Source organism: Mesocricetus auratus, unplaced genomic scaffold, assembly GCF_017639785.1.
Source record: "Mesocricetus auratus isolate SY011 unplaced genomic scaffold, BCM_Maur_2.0 Super-Scaffold_100026, whole genome shotgun sequence".
In the NCBI taxonomy this organism is placed as follows: domain Eukaryota; kingdom Metazoa; phylum Chordata; class Mammalia; order Rodentia; family Cricetidae; genus Mesocricetus; species Mesocricetus auratus.
Genome location: NW_024429207.1, coordinates 819878 through 834115, shown reverse-complemented (window position 1 = coordinate 834115; position 14238 = coordinate 819878). Strand labels below are relative to the sequence as shown.

The following is a 14238-nucleotide window of genomic DNA, read 5'->3' as shown; positions in this document are numbered from 1 at the left end:
CAGTATTTGATCCATAGTATTAAAAAAAGTTAACTGCAAGAAGAGCAGTCCCTCAGACAGGCTCTGGTGTTTAATATAAGAAGGAGAAAAGGCATCATCTGTCTAAAGTTCATATTTTGTGTTACATTTACTTGAGGCCAAGACTCTGAATGAAAAATATGTGAACAGTCAATCATGTGGTTATTTCTAATTATCTGTTTTGACTTTATGTAAGCAATGCCTTGAGTTTAACATCAATTTTGGTATGCAAGGTCCCATACATCAAAATGTACTGACACATTAACGAGGAAACAAAAATGGAAATGGGAATGGTAACAGTCAAAGTGCTCAAATATTTTCTAAAAATACGACTCAGGATCCAGCTATGGTTAAAGATTGCACATGCTTTGGAATACACAGAACGATGAAGTTGTTCTCATGCTTTTCGACCATCTGTTTGCAGTCACAAATCTAATGACGAGAAAAATTCCCATCATGACCTTTAAGATTAATTGATCTGTGTCTCTTTTTGTGGGCATTTGAAATTTCAGGATCACTAGTGATATAATTTAAGGACGATGTACGATCTTTAAGTTTAGATACAAATAGGTAGCAATGCTAAAAAGAAAAGTAACATCTGTGTCCTACAAATCAAAACCAGTCTTAAGACCCTCCAGTTAAATGTTGACTTGTTTGGAAACTGTCCCATCTAAGGAGTCAAACAGCTTTTAATAAACACAAATATCCACAGACACCTGGAACCATGTGGAAGTCAATGATCCTACTCAGGGTTAAGGGCAAGGAATCTACTTTTACAGTGGTATAGGTAACTGCAGACTCACAGTTTAGAAAAAGAGACATGGAAGGCCTTGCTGTGACAATCCCTATCATCTTCCAAAAAAAAAGTAAAGAAAAGAAAAGAAAAAGAAAAACATCCTAGACAGAAAACCATCTTGGAGAACTTTTTGATAATGATGCTGATCTGCAGCTTTCCATGATTTACGGTTTCTGGGGGGTATGGGTGGGAAAGCATTCAGTTTTCTTTAAGGGGAATGCCACTGAGAGTTTTACCATTCTTCAGTGAGTAGTATATAGCTAACACAAATTGAATTCTTCTCTCTTCTTCTTTCCCTTCCCCTTCCCCCTCCCCTTCTTCTTCCCCTTCCCCTTCCCCTTCCTCCTCCTCCTCCTCCTTCTTCTTCTTCTTCTCCTTCTCTTCCTCCTTCTCCTTCTCCTTCTTCTATCTTCCTCTTCTTCCTTTTTTGGGGGGTGGGTGTCACAAGGGTTGGATGGCAAACTAGGAGGAATGGGAAGTAAATGTGACTAGGGTGCATGATGTGCGATTCCCAAATAATCAATAAAATATTTTGTTGGAAAAATAAACAAAAATATCAAATCTCTTCTAAAAAATCACTAACATTTTCTCAAATACTTTAATTGCCTAGGGAATCCTTAATCTCAAGCTTTATCTTCTGCATGAATACTTTATTTGTAGATCCTGACTAACAAGAGACCCTGGGAGAGTATTATATTATAAGAGCCATGCTATTATATGGCTCTTCAGTTTTCAGGGTTTTCTTTTATCTATCTCTGTGCTCTCATGACTTCTTTTATGGAAACACCATGCCCAAAGTAAGACTATCCACTCAATTGCTTTTTCAATTTCTTTGAAGTATAAAACTGATGACATATTCTGAAGAAACTGTTCTTGAGACATGATGTACTCATGGGCAAGGCTTCACCCAAAATTATGCTCTGGAGTTGGATGAGACAATGAGTACTGCAGAATTGAAACTGAGGTTTGGAACTTCAAGTCCTTGCTATGGTAAGCCAAAAGATGCTGATTGCTCCTTATAGAGTTAACCACGAGTTAGGTCACTCTTTCAGCTCAAGGCAGTTCCTAGAGAAGAGATGAACAGTATGTCATGAGTAATTAAACATTTTTGTAATTTCTGATGGGCAGGGGGCTTTGGTCATAGAAGAGACATGAGAACAATTGTGACCATCATGCTTATCAATAAATATCTATTTCTTCATGTAGGAATATAGTTTTATGTTAAATAATTAGTATTATATATTAATTATTTATATAAACCTTCTTTAAATAAAATTTTCTAAACAACCTTCATCTAGTCATTACACTTAAGAGGGTATCTAGTTCTCTTGAGTATACACACACACACAAAGAGTTGGAAAAAGATTGTAAGAAACAAAAGTATGCTTGGAGCAATTGAAATGACTCATTGAGTAATGACACCTGCTGCAGAGACTGACAACCTGAGTTTGAACACTGGAACCTACACAGAAGTACAGATGTGATTCATCTCCACAAGCACACCATGACATGCCACCCTCAACCTTTCCCCCAAAACTAATGGTTCATCAAAGAATAGGGAAAAGATTATAAGGGCCATAAAATAGGAAGAGTTGTAGCAAGGCAGTACCTTCTGCAAATGCTGGAACCATTGCACACTTGAACTCCCCAAGAGATATGGTTGCCTGCATAAAACCTGCACAAGATAAATGCAGTCAAAATTCCGGAAAGGGCAGGTGATGTTTAACCATGTGTCTTGTTGAATATTGCTATTAATGTTGCTATCAATATAAATAAGATTATTAAATTCTTACCTTGATCTAAGTATTCCTGTGTTTTAAATTACTAATTCACATTATTTTCACAATTTACCCATGTTTGTTTATTTATGTTTTAAACTGAGAAGTTGCTGTGTCACCATGTAGCCAAGACTGGCAATCCTCCTGTGTGTCTTCACAACCAACTTCATGAATACTGTATAAAGCAAACATAAAACATTAGTCACTAATTTTTAGATGAAAATGTGGAATGTGGGAAGGTTAAGTCATTTCCAACAGGTCACACAGCTGGAATTAAGGAAAGCACAACTCTAACCCAGGCAGAATTATTGCTATACTTGAACTCAAAACAAATTATGCATGTAAATTAAAAAATAGTAATCACATATCAAATGCAGTTAATGGACTGAGAGTGTTACATTGCTATATTGAAATGACTATCTGTAAAATTTAATGTAATTGGACAAGTATGTATTTGCATTAATAAAGTTTGAGAATAATGGGTGAGAGCTTAGGAATGTTTATTTTCTTTTTTTCTTTACAAACAATCATTTTACATTTCAATCTCTCCATTCCCTCTCCCTCCCATCCTCCCATCCCATCCCCCACCCGCTCCCCAAGGACAGTGAGACCTTCAGTATGGGATCAACAAAGTCCGTCACATCATTTGAGGAGAGGGTCTAGGCCCTGTGTGTCTGGGCTGAAATGGTATCCCTTCATAGAGAGTGGGCTCCCAAAGTACATTTGCGCACTAGGGATAAATACTGGTTCCACTGACAGATGTCCCATAGTCTTCCCAGGACTCTTACTGGCACCCATATTCAGAGGGTTTGGTTCAGTCCAATGCTGGTTCCTCAGCTTTATGACTGGGGTTCCTGTGATCTCACTAGGTCACGTCAACTGATTCTGTAGGTTTCTCCCATACAGTCTTGACTGCTTTGCTCATCCCTCCTCCTTCTCTACAATTGGATTCCAAGAGTGTGACTCAGTACTTAGCTGTGGGTACCTGATTCTCCTTCCATCAGCTACTGCATGAAGGTTGTTCAGAGGGCCTGGTTTGGTCCTATGTTGATTTCCCAGCTGTCAGATTGGGGTCTATGAGTTACCACTTTCTCAGGTCAGCTGTTTCTGCAATTTCCCAGCATGGTATTGACCCCATTGTTTGTCACTCATCCCTCTCTGAAAATGGAGTCCAGGAGTTCAGCTCAGTGCTTAGCTGTGAATACCTGCTTCTGCTTCCATCAACTACTGGATGAAGGCTCTAGGATTGCATTTAAGGTAGTCATCATTCTCATTATAGGGGAAGGACATTTAAGGCAGCCTCTCTACTATTGCTTAGGTTCCTAGTTGGGGTCATTCTTGTGGATCTCTGTACAATTACCTAGTGCCAGGCTTCTCTTTAAACCTATAGTGGCTTCCTATTCATGTGTCACTTTTCTTGTTCTCTTCTTCTTTTTCTCTTCCTTTTTTTATTTAAGTTATAAACAAGTTTGTTTCACATGTCAATTCCAGCTCCTTCCCTCCCATCCTCTCCATCCCTCCCCACCAAGCCCCCCAGTTCCCCACCCTATCTCCACTCTGATCCCACCCCCAGGGAGGGTGAGGCCCTCTATGGTGGATCTCCAGAGTCTGTCATTTCATCCAGGGCAGGGCCTAGGCCTTCCCCCAAGAGTCCAGGCTAAGAGAGCATTCCCCATTGTGGCATAGGCACTCAAAGTCTATTTGTATGCCAGGGATAAATACAACCCAAGGCCTCATAGATTACCTAGGCCTCCTCACTGATACCCACATTCAGGGGGTCTGGGTCAGTCCCATGCTTTCCACATAGCCATCAATCTGGAGGTCCAAGAGCTCCCCCCTTGTTCACATAAGCTGTTTCTGTGGGTTATACCAGCGCAGTCTTAGCTCCTTTGCTCATTAGTTCTCCCTTTCTGTCACAGGATTCCATGAGTTCAGCTCAGTGTTTACCTGTGGGTATCTGCCTCTGCTTCATCAGTTACTGGATGAAGGTTCCGTTTCCCAGATTCTCTGGAAGTGGGATTGCAGGATGGCATTCCCCTGATTCATATCTAAAATCCACAAATGAGTCAGTACAAGCCATGTTTCTGTTTTTGTGACTGGGTTACCTCATTCAGGATGGTTTCTTATAGTGCCATTCATTTGCTTGCAAATTTCAAGATTCCATTGTTTTCTTTTTTGCTGAATAATATTCCATTGAGTAAATGAACCACATTTTCTCTATCCACTCTTCCGCTGAAGGGTATCTAGGTTGCTTCCAGGTTCTGGCTATTGCAAATGATGCTGTTATTAACATAGTGGAACAGACATCCTTGTATGAATGTGCATTTTTTGGGTGTATGCCTAAGAGTGGAATTGCTGAGTCTTGTGGTAGACTGATTCCCATTTTCCTGAGGAATCTCCATCCTGATTTCCAAAGTGGCTGAACAAGTCGGTACTCCCTCCAGCAGTGTAGTAGTGTTCCTCTTTCTCCACATCCTCCCCAGCATAAACTGTCATTGATGTTTTTGATTTTAGCTATTCTGACAGGAGTAAGATGGTATCTCAGAGTTGTTATGATTTGCATTTCCCAGATGGCTAGGGATATTGAGCTCTTTCTCAGGTGTTTCTCAGCCATTTTAGATTCCTCTACTGAGAATTCTCTATTTAGTTCTGTGCTCCAATTTTCCTTTGGATCCTTTGGTGTTTTGGATTCTTGCTTATTGAGTTCTTTGTAAATTTTGGAGATCAGCTCCCTGTCAGATGAGGGGTTAGTGAATATATTTCCCCAGTCTGTGGGTTGCCTTTTTGTCTTGATGACTGTGTCCTTTGCTTTACAGAAGCTTCTCAGTTTCAGCAGGTCTCATTTATTAAATGTCTATCTTAGTGTCTCTGCTACTGGAGTCATGTTCAGGAAGCAGTCTCGTGTACCAATTCGCTTAAGGGTACATCCCACTTTCTCTTCTAACAGGTTCAGTGTGGCTAGATTTATGTTGAGGTCTTTGATTCACTTGGATTTAAGTTTTGTGCATGGTGATAGACATGGATCTATCTGAAGTCTTCTACATATCAGCCTCCAGTTATGCCAGCACCATTTGTTGAAGATGCTTTCTTTTTTCCATTGTATAATTTTAGCTTTTTTTTCAAAGATCAGGTTTTCATACGTGTATGGATTAATGTTGGGGTGTTCAATTGGATTCCATTGGTCTATCTGTCTATTTTTGTGCCAGTACCGAGCTGTTTTCAGGACTATAGCTCTGTAATACAGCTTGAAGTCAGCTGTGATGCCTCTGGAAGTTTCCTTGTTGAACAGGGTTGTTTTGGCTATCCTGGGTCTTTTGTTTTTCCATATAAAGTTGAGAATTGTTCTTTCAAGGTCTGTGAAGAATTGTGCTGGGATTTTAATGGGGATTGTGTTAAATCTGTAGATTGCTTTCAGTAAGATTGCTATTTGTACTAAGAAATTAAAGACTTCCTAGAATTCAATGAGAATGAAGACACAGCATACCCAAACTTATGGGACACTTTGAAAGCAGTGCTATGAGAGAAGTTCATGACACTATGTGCCCACATGAAGAAACTGCAGAATAGTTACACTAGAGAATTAACAGCACACCTGAAATCTCTAGAACACAAAGAAACAAACTCACCCAGGAAATAATCAAATTGAGGGCCAAAATCAATAAAGTAGAAACTAGGAAAATAATACAAAGAATCATGAAGGGTTCATAATTTGAGAAAATCAACAAGATAGACAAACCTTTATCCAAACTTAGGAAGCGTTAGAGTATGAACATGCAGATTAACAAAATCAGAAATGAAAAGGGGGACATAATAACGGACACTGAGGAAAGCCAGAGAATCATCAAGTCATTTTTTGAAAACCTGTATGCCACAAAATCTAAAGGAAATGGACAATTTTCTGGATAGATATCACTTGCCAAAATTAAATCAAGAACAGATAAGCAATTTAAATAGACCTATAACCCCTATGGAAATAGACGCAGTCATCAAAAGTCTCCCAACTAAAAAAAGCCCAGGCTCAGATGGCCTCAGTGCAAATTCTACCAGAAATTAAACAACAGCTTATACCAATTTTTCTTAAAGTAGTCCATACAATAGAATCAGTAGGGTCTTTTCCTAACTCTTTCTATGAGGCTTAAATTACCTTGATACCCAAGCCACACAAAGACACAACTAAGAAAGAGAACTTCTGACCAATATCCCTCATGAACATTGATGCAAAAATACTCAATAAAGTACTGGCAAATCGGATCCAATATCACATCTTGTTATCTCAATCTTCCCCAATCAATCTTCCTAATCCCTCATGTTCTCCTCCCCCTTCTCTTCTCCCTTCCTCTTTCTCCTACCTCCCTCCCATCTCCCATCATGCTCCCAATTTGTTCAGGGGTCCTTGTCTTGTCTGATTCCCTGCGGGACTGCGTAGGTCTCTCTTATGGTCCTCCTTGATTCCTTGCTCCTCTGGATGTGTGAATTGTAGGCTGGTAATCCTTTGCTCTATGTCTAATATCCATAAATGAGTAAGTACATACCATGGTTGTCCTTATGTGACTGGGTTACCTCACTTAGGATGGTTTCTTCTAGTTCTATCTATTAGCCTGCAAATTTCAATATTTCATTGCTTTTTTCACTGAGTAGTACGCCATTGTGTAAATGTACCATATTTTCTGTATTTATTCTTTGATTGAGTGGCATCTAGGTTGCTTTCAAGTTCTGACTATTACAAATAATGCTCCTATGAACATAGTAAACAGATGTCCTTGTTGTAAGAATGTGCATCATTTGGGTACATGCCTAAGTGTGGAATTGCTTGATCTTGAGGTAGACAGGTTCCCAATTTCCAGAGTAACTGTCATACTGATTTGCAAAGTGGCTGTACAAGTTGGCACTGCCACCAGTAATGGAGAAGTGCTCCCCTTTCTCCACGTCCTCTCCAGCATAAACTGTTGTTGGTGTTTTTTATTTTAGTCATTCTGTCAGGTGTAAGATGGTATGTCAGAGTTGTTTGAATTTGCATTTCCTTGATGGCTAAGGGCATTGAGCAATTTATTATGTGTTTCTCAGCCTCTATTGAGAATTCTCAGTTTAGTTTTCTAACCCACTTTTTAATTGAATTATTTGGTGTTTTGGAGACTTGCTTCTAGGGTTGTTTGTGTATTTTGGAGATCAGCCCTCTGTCTGATGTGGAATTAGTGAATATCTTTTCCCATTTTGTGGGCTGCCATTTTGTCTGTTTACTGTGTCTTTAGCCTTACAGAAGCTTCTCAGTTTCAGGAGGTTCCATTTATAAATTGTCAATCTCAGTGTCTGTGTTACTGGAGTTATGCTCAACAATATTCTCTTGTGACAATTCACTCAAGAATCATCCTACTTTCTTTTTTTAGAGGTTAAGTGTGGCAGAATTTATGTTGAGGTCTTTGATCCATTTGGACTTAAGTTTGTGCATGGAAACAGACATGGATCTATCTGCAGTCTTCTACGTGCCAGCATCTAGTTATGCCAGCACCATTTGTTGAAAAGATTTTCTTTGTATAGTTTTAGCTTCTTTGTCAAAGATCAGGTGTTCATAGATGTGTGAATTAATAGCCCTATAGTACAGCTTGAAGTCAAGGATGGTGATGCCTCCTGATGGTCCCATATTGTACAGTGTTGTATTGGCTATCGTGGATCTTTTGTTTTTCCACATAAAGTTGAATATTTTCCTTTCTAGGTCTGTGAAGAATTGTGCCAGGATTTTGATAGGAATTGCATAGAATGTATAGATTGTTTTGGTAAGATTGCCGTTTTTATTATGTTGATCCTAGCTACAAAGAGCATGGGAGACTTTTCCATTTTCTGGTATCTTCTTTAATTTCTTTCTTTAATGACTCAAAGTTATTCTCATACAAGTCTTTCACCTGTTTGTTTAGAGATATCATGTTTTTGTCTATTTTAAAGGGTGGTGTCTCTCTTATTTCTTTCTCAGCCCCTTTATTGTCTATATATAGTAGGGCTATTGATTTTTTTAGTTAATGTTGTATCCTGCCACTTTGATGAAGGTGTTTACCAGCTGTAGGAGTTCCCTGGTAGAATTCTTTGGGTCTCTTATGTAAACTATCATATCATCTGGAAATAGTGAAATTTTGACTTCTTCCTTTCCAAGTTGTATCCCTTTGATCTCCTCTTGTTGTCTTATTGCTCTAGCAAGAACTTCAAGTACAGTATTGAAGAAATATGGAATGGAAAACCCTGTCTTGTTCATGATTTTAGAGGAAAGGAATCACACTAAGTTTATCTCCATTTAGTTTAATGTTGGCTGTCAGTTTGTTGCTTTTATTATGTATAGGTACGTTCCTGTTTTACCTGATCTTTCCAAGATCTTTATCCTGAAGGTGTGTTGGATTTTGTCAAAGTGTTTTTCAGCATCTAGTTAGATGATCATGTGGTTTTTCCTTTTCAGATTGTTTATGTGGTGGATTACATTGACCGATTTTCATATGTTGAACCATCCCTGCATCCCTGGGATGAAGCCTACTTGATCATGGTGAATGATTATTCTGATGTGTTCTTGGATTTGATTTGACAGTATTTAATTGAGTATTTTTGCATCAATGTTCATGATATTAGTCTGTAATTCTCTTTGTTGTGTCTTTGTGTGGTTTGACTATCAAGGTAATTGTAGCCTCATAAAAAATCTTAGGTAATGATCCTTTTGATTCTATTGTGTCGAACAATTTAAAGAGTATTGGTATTAGCTCTTCTTTGAAATTCTGGGAGAATTCTGCATTGAATCCATGAAGCCCTAGATTTTTTGTTGATTGGGGGACTTTTGATGGCAGCTTCTATTTCTCTAGGATTTACATGTCTATTTTAATTGCTTATCTGTTTTTGATTTAATTTTAGCAAGTGATGTCTATCTAGATAATTGTCCATTTCCTTTACATTTTCCAATTTTGTGGAATACAGGTTTACAAAGTATGACCTGATGATTCTCTGGATTTCCCCAGTGTCTGTTGTTATGTCCCCCTTTTAATTTTTGATTGGGTTAATTTGCATGCTGTCTCTCTGCCATTTGGTTAGGTTGGGTAAAGGTTTGTCTATCTTGTTGATTTTTTTCAAAGAACCAATTCTTTGTTTCATTGATTCTTTGTGTGGGTTTCTTTATTTCTACTTGGTTGATTTCAGCTCTCCATTTGATTATTTCCTGGCATCTACTCCTCTGGGGCGAGTTTGCTTCATTTTGTTCTAGAGCTTTCAGGTGTTCTATTAATTCTCTAGTGTGGCTATTCTACATTTCCTTCATGTGGGCACTAAGTGCTATGAACTTTTCTCTTAGCACTGCTCTCAAAGTGTCTGCTAGGTTTGGGTATGTTTTGTCTCCATTCCTGTTGAATTCTGGGAAGTCTTGGATTGCTTTCTTTCTTTCTTTCTTTACCCAGGAGTGATGCAATTGAACATTGTTCAATTTCTGTGAGTTTGTAGGGATTGTGCAATTTGTTTTGTTGTTCAATTTTAGTTTTAAACCGTGGTGCTCAGATAAGATACAGGAGGGGTGTTCCATTTTTTTTGTATCTGTTGAGGTTTGCTTTATTGCCAATTATGTGGTCAGTTTTAGAGAAGGTTCCATATGGCACTGAGAAAAAGATATATTCTTTTGTGTTTGGATAGAATATTCTATAGTTGTCTGTCAAACATTATTGGGTCATAACTTCTGTTAGTTCCTTTCTTAAGTTTCTGTTTGGTAGTCCTGTCCAGTGATGAGAGAGGGGTGTTGAAGTCTCCCATTGAGTGTGTGTAGTTTAATGTGTGATTTGAGTTCTAGTAATATTTCCTTTACAAATGTGGGTGCCTTTGTTTTTGTTGCATATATGTTGAGAACTGAAACTTCATCTTGATGGATTTTTCCTGTGACAAATATGAAATGACCTTCATCTCTTTTGACTAATTTTAGTTTGAGGTCTAATTTGTTAGATATTAGGATAGCTACACCAGCTTGCTTCTTAGGGGCATTGCTTGGAAAATCTCTTCCCAACCCTTAAGTCTGAGGTACCCTCTATCTGTGAAGGTGAGGTGTGATTCTTGCATGCAGAAGAAGGATGGATTCTGTCTTTGTATCCATTCTGTTAGCCTGTATCTTTTTATAGGTGAGTAAAGACCACTGATATTTAGGGTAATTAATGACCATGGATTATTGATTCTTGTTTCTTTTGGATTTGGTTATGGTGGTGGTATTATGTTTGAGTTTTCCCCCTATTTCTGGCTTTTGTAAAATGGGATTATCTATTGCCTATGTTCTTGTGAGTGTAGTTAACTTCCTTGGGTTGGAGTTTTCCTTCCATAACTTTCTATAGGGCTGGATTTGTAGATATATGTTGTGTGAATCTGGTTTTGTCATGGAATATCGTGTTTTCTCCATCCTTAGTGATTGAGAGTTTTGGTAGGTATGGCAGTCTGGCCTGGCATCTGTAGTCTCTTAGTATTTGTAGAACATCTATCCCAGGACCTTGTGGCTTTCAGAGTTTCCATGGAGAAGTCAAGTATAATTCTTACAGGTCTGCCTTTACATATTAGTTGGCCTTTTTCTTTGCTGCTCCTAATTTTCTTTCTTTATTCTGTATGTTTGGGGTTTTGATTATTATGTGGCAAAGGGACTTTTTTTTGGTCCCATCTCCTTGTTGATCAGTAAGCTTCTTGTAGTTTCATAGGCATGCCTTTCTTCTGGTTGGGCAAGTTTTCTTCTATGATGTTGTTGAATATGTTTTCTGCACCTTTGAGCTGGGCTTCTTCGCCTCCTTCTATAACCATTATTCTTAGCTTTGGTCTTTTCAGTGTCCCATATTTCCTGGATATTTTGTGTTAAGTATTTGTTGGATTTAAGATTTTCTTTGGTCAATGAATCTATTTCCTCTAGTTTATCTTCAGCACCTGAGATTCTCTCTTTTATCTCTTGTATTCTGTTGTTTATGCTTGCATCTGTAGTTCCTGATTGTTTACCCAACTTTTCTATTTCTAGCAATTCCTCAGTGTCTGTTTTCTTTATTGTCTCTATTTCACTTTTCAACTCTTGAACTGTTTCATTTGTTTCTTTCATTGTTTTGATTGTTTTTTTTTTCTTGGCTTTCCTTGCTTTCTTTAAGAGATGTGTTGATTTCTTGCATTTTTTTGTTTTATTTTTTCTTCCATTAAGGGATTTTTCTCACTTCCTCTTTGAGGGCCTCTGTCATTTTCATGAAGTTCTTTTTATGGTCTTGCTGGTATAGAATCCTTAGACACTGATGGTATTATATAAGTCTTTCTTTTGTTGCATGTGTTCTTATATTGTCATCTTCCCATCTCTTCTTCCAGTGGATACAGGTGGGTTTTTCCCTCTTCTCTCTCTCTTTTCTCTCTCTCTCTCTCTCTCTCTCTCTCTCTCTCTCTCTCTCTCTCTCTCTCTCTGTCTCTCTCTCTTCCTTGCATGGTAGATAGGCAAGACAGGAATGATGACCAATGCTGGCTGCTTTGTACTGCCTCCAGGTCCCTCTGGAGGGTTTGGTGGTGGGAAAGGTCAGGGGACTCGAGAAGGAAAAGGTGGCCTGGCCTGGGAGAGGACCTGGTAACTCACCTCTCCACTAGAAGCTGGAGGGGCAATACAGCAATCAGGATGTTTATTTTTATATCTATCATTTTTATGTTTCCTGAATATTCTAGAATATCCTAAATGAATGTGGATTAAAGGAATAAATTGAAATGACATTTGATTTTTCTCGGAGAAAACATATTCACCAGTTATGAATCTTTAAATTAAAGTCAACTAAAGCTTTGAACAAGGAAGAAAATGTAAGGAGTATGTGGGGTGTGTGTGTGTGTGTGTGTGTGTGTGTGTGGAATGGGGGTGTGTGTGTGAGAGAAAGCTTATTTTCAATCCCTTTTATTTTTGTTGTTACTATGCCTAAATTAAAGATTAAAGAGCTCAATGATTTGAGGCACTTTAAAAATAAGTGATTTTATAAAGTCCTGCTAATAATAATTCCAATAATACTGAAATTTTAGATGGATCTACTGAACACTCAAGGTAATGTATATTTAATCTTTTGGGTTTTACGTTGATCAATCTTAATTATTATTAAATCCCTGATACATGAGTATTAGGAAGGTAGCAAGGGTTGGGAAATTTCTAAGACAGATGTTTAGTTTGCACTTATAAAATGAGCAAGTAAATCATCTATTGAAAAAAGTATCAACTTTAGAAGCTGTCAAGTTATAGTTTCTTTTTTGAGTACTGAAAGCAATTGAGTTATGATCATTCCACATTCTGAAGAATTTTCTTTCAAATAATCATTCAATCATTTTGAGTGGACTGCAGTATAGTCTTATTACCTTTTCTTATTTCTTTTTCATATGCACTTGATCTAATTGCAATGCATAGCACTGAAGGTACTGTGCATGGCATCTTGCAGAAACATATATTAATCTTTGCAAGAAACTCTTCTGATTGATTGTACTTGTCTCGTCAAGCAGAGCTATCTGCACTTTAAATTGAAAATTGTATTGTCTTCAGTCTCTCCAGAAGGAACCAAGCTTTTTCATCCTTCTGCAGAGGTATTACACAAGCCAAATATCCTCCAAAATCACCTCAACAGAGACAAATTCCTCCTATAATTTTCAATGCTAATCCTAATGCATGGCTTATTTGGGTCTAGAAAAATCCATTATAGGCAGTTTCAGTCTTCACGGTGTTAGTATTAATGACCTTCCTTGAGTTTTCTGTGACTGGTATACACAGGGAACAACATAGAGGCTACCAGCAATTTGGAGAGACTGGAGTATCCCCTTGGGAGCTATCAGCATTATCAGACCCTCCTTCAGGAAATGAGAGGAAGTGCCAACCCAACGAACATTGATTTGTTCCATGTTTGAAGGTTGCTGAAATAACAAATCACCTTGAACAAGCCAACCTATCTGACGCAAAGACACTGAGACTATTCTCACATCAGAGCAGCAAATGTCATGCCTGCTGATCTCACGAAGAGGTTTGCTAACAGCACTCCAAGAATAGGAAGAAGGTAATGTGGAAATATTAAATCAATCATGTACCAGGGGAAAACTTTCCTTGACCCAGTTCCTTGCAGGAAATCTGCTCTAAGTAGAACTTGGCACCAGTTAGGTCAATGGATCCTGTGTCAGAGCAAGCTTGTTTCACAGTAATGCTGTGTGCAGAAAGCCTAGTCTCCAGGAGCAAAGAGGTGAAATAAAATAGCCTGCAGGGAAATACCTTCTCCCAGTGTTGAATCAGATGGACATCTTTATCTTCATTTCTTAGGCCTGCAGAAGATCTGAGAATTCAAACTCTTAGTCATTTTCTCTTTTTCTAGAGCTCTACAGTTTTGAGATGCCCTGTGTGCAGGCCATGGGACAGGGTACAAAGCCTTGTGTCATGTCAAGTGAGATCAAAGGAGACAACCTGTCTTTTTCTAGTTACAAAATGAGTATCTTTTGTGAACTGTAAATCTTGTTGTTTCTAAAAAGATGCTTACTATGGGGGACCAGAGAACATCAGCATGCAGGCTTCTGGCTTCTTCAGAGCCAGAGATCCCCCTGCAATAAGAATACCACCTTAGGAGCCTCAGAGGTCAGTGTAGGCTCTGGACTTTGACTTCCATGTGCTCAGGATCCCATGAGAAACTG

At 38.4% G+C, this 14238-nt stretch overlaps 1 long non-coding RNA gene across 1 annotated transcript; it reads right to left on the bottom strand.

The window, feature by feature from the left end:
• Positions 1-1152: 1152 nt before the first annotated feature.
• LOC121134114 lies at positions 1153-2762 on the bottom strand. The gene is made up of 3 exons (XR_005871136.1): positions 2608-2762; positions 2424-2489; positions 1153-1276 (listed from the first exon to the last, which is right to left on the bottom strand). It is a non-coding gene; the product is annotated as an uncharacterized LOC121134114 (long non-coding RNA).
• Positions 2763-14238: the final 11476 nt, after the last annotated feature.